Consider the following 2,956-nt stretch of genomic DNA (forward strand, 5'->3'; position numbering starts at 1 on the left):
GAAGAACCGCAGTACTTACTATAAGAAAATACATTTGAAGAATTAAAACAACACCAAGTTTGTAACTATCGAACCGTGCAATTTGGTTTAGGCCACAGATACATAAGAACATTTTTATTTGCGTTGTATGGCATTCTTAATACACGCACTTCCTTACTGTTATTTTTTTTATGTGCTTACCACATTTTAAAACTGTTCACTCATATATGCATATATTGTCAACGTTTATCGATATTGTCCCATCTAAAGAACATATCTAAAATGATCTAGAATGACAGTATGACAAACTACAATTTGTTTAAAAAAGGTTGTTAACCTTTTGTTTAAGAAAAGCTGTGAAAAATAAACCTAATACCTAAGAGAGGGGTCACAAATTTTTTTCCTTTGGATTGATTTACTTGAGTATCATCTCTATGTATCCGAAATGGCTTGCGATTAGTACTTTGGTGGATCAAAAGTAGAAATATCAACCTCTTCACCCCCAAAACCAACAAAAATCGAAAAAAAATTTGCCGGCTTTTAGACTTTGAACTTTAACTCACTAGAACTTAGCGAAAACGATCGGATCGACGCACAAGTTTTGTTAGAACATTACATATTATGTAAATCCCTTATATGTTTTAAATTGTTGATTTCTAACTATATAACTTAGCGGTTGAATATTTTTTGCGCAAAAATAAGAAAAATATGTTTTTTTTTAAAGCTGGTAACTCATATGTATATTTACACACACTTATATATTAATGTAAACGAAAACTTTGATACTATTTTCTTAATTGCGATATCAGATAAAGAGCTCATCTATTTACTAAACAACGCCAATATAACAAATATTCTTCTAAAACTAATATTATATGCAAATGTTATATTTTATTGTACTAATCCACTAATGACAAATGAACGGCTACTTAAATATGCCTAGTGAGGAGTATAAAGAGTATATAAAGGATTCATATACAATTGCATGTATTTTACTGGTCCCCCTATCAAAGAATGTTCCTTACCAAAGTCCGTTTCAAAACTTTTTATGCCATATAGACTGTACTAGTTTGTGCATATTTTATGCAAATTGTATAAAATATGTTTTTACATATGCAACTGCATATTGCTATTCTTTTGTAAGATCACTTATTTTCATATCCAACATGCGTAGTTCTATCTTTTTTAAAAATAAGCAAACGGCATGTGCAATTTGCATATTTGCATATGCAAGTTGGGTATGCAGGGCTCATTTGATTTCCCAGTCAAAAATTCAGAAATGCCAGTCACCAAAAAACACATGTAAAATAATAGCGGAAAATTTAAGTTCCTAAAAAACCTAAAAATGTTGATAAAATTATCATGTTATCAGTACAGACCTATTGTACAATGATATTATTCAAAGAGATTGAATGTTTAATGGAAATATAAGTTATGTAAGGTTTTTACATAAATTATGTTAGACCGTTATTACCCCATCAGTTTTTACTGGTATTACTGATAATAGACTTTTTTTTAATTGCATGTATTTACTTAAAAACTGTAATGTTAAGGTATTTTATGAGCAAATAAATGCAATCCTTGCCAGTTAGTGATATATTAGAAACATTTAATTTAGTAAAAATTAGAAATTCTTAATATGAGATGAGTTTTATTTTGGAAAAATATTACAACAATAGTGATATGAAAATTGATAATTAATTTTTGGTGAGAAAAAAATTGTTTATAATTTTGAAACATCTAGTATTACGTTCTGGTAACAACAGTTATCTAATTATGTGCTTATCTAAATTTTAGTTATCATATTTTAAGAGATATTCCATTGACCAGTATTACCTATTCTCTCCTACTCTTATTGTGGATGCTCAAATAATTTCCAGTTAAAATAAATAAATAACCAGTTGTTTCAACAAATATTTAGTTGGGCCAACTAGAAATTAATCGTGTCTCTCCATAACCATAAAAAACATTTAAAAATATTTACATATACTTAATTGGGAATCTTATGCGCCACAAAAAGATTTAAATGAATATAATATACACTGTTTAACAAATGTTATTTAAACTATTTAGAAACAGTGTTATTACAGTATAACCTATACGGCAATGTTGTTTTGAAAATAACAGAACTTTTATGTTCTCAAAAAACACATGGGCCGGATAAAACGTTTTGTTAGCAGTAAGCGTTGAAATGATTGTCGAATACTTAAAATATTCTTGATATTTTTCGAACACAATAAATCGAACTGTTAAATATAATATTATACCTAGCTTAATTCAGAAAATCATTGATGAATAAGTAGATTAATCTTATTAAAAGCAACCTATTTAAATAACAAAATATATTCGGCACAAGATGGACTTTATGTTACCTATAAATTTAGGTGATTAAACAATTATACCAAAAATAAAAAGATGATCTAATTGAAAAATTGTGTAATAAAATATTTTAATATCATTCTTAAATGAATCCATTTAATTATTTATCTTTTTTTAGATGGTTTTTTTTCATAAACATTTTGCTGTAAATATTTGTAAAAACATATGTTAACTTATTTCAAATTTAACATCGTGATTTTTTTTAGTGGTCTTTCTGCCTTTTGGGCGTAAATCAAAATAAAATTTGTACTTCAAAATACTAGATCTATGCATGATGTACCTCGAAATACTTGAATTTTGCATTTAGTGCCTAAATTAGGGTATTTAGTACTTCCCCTGTTTTTATTGAATGCTAAAAATTAACATTATATTTTAAGGGGATTGCATGCGGTACTGATTTTTGACGTTTCAGACCAAAAAGCCAGACAAAATTTCTACTACATATTAAGATGGTCTGCTTTCAATTCCGTACAGATATACGATTTCTTTGGTCATTTTACTACGTTATTTAGGTAACAGGTTTTAAAATTTTGCTTTTTGCTTAGGTAAAAAAAAATTTGGTCTAGAAAAAACTTAAGCACTTATGGCTATATGTAAT

The sequence above is a fragment of the Adelges cooleyi genome, unplaced genomic scaffold (genome assembly GCF_023614345.1).
Source record: "Adelges cooleyi isolate 19-005CV unplaced genomic scaffold, UGA_ACOO_1.1 ACOO_flye_CR_arks_rails_tigmint_CR_PRNA_784, whole genome shotgun sequence".
Taxonomy (NCBI): domain Eukaryota; kingdom Metazoa; phylum Arthropoda; class Insecta; order Hemiptera; family Adelgidae; genus Adelges; species Adelges cooleyi.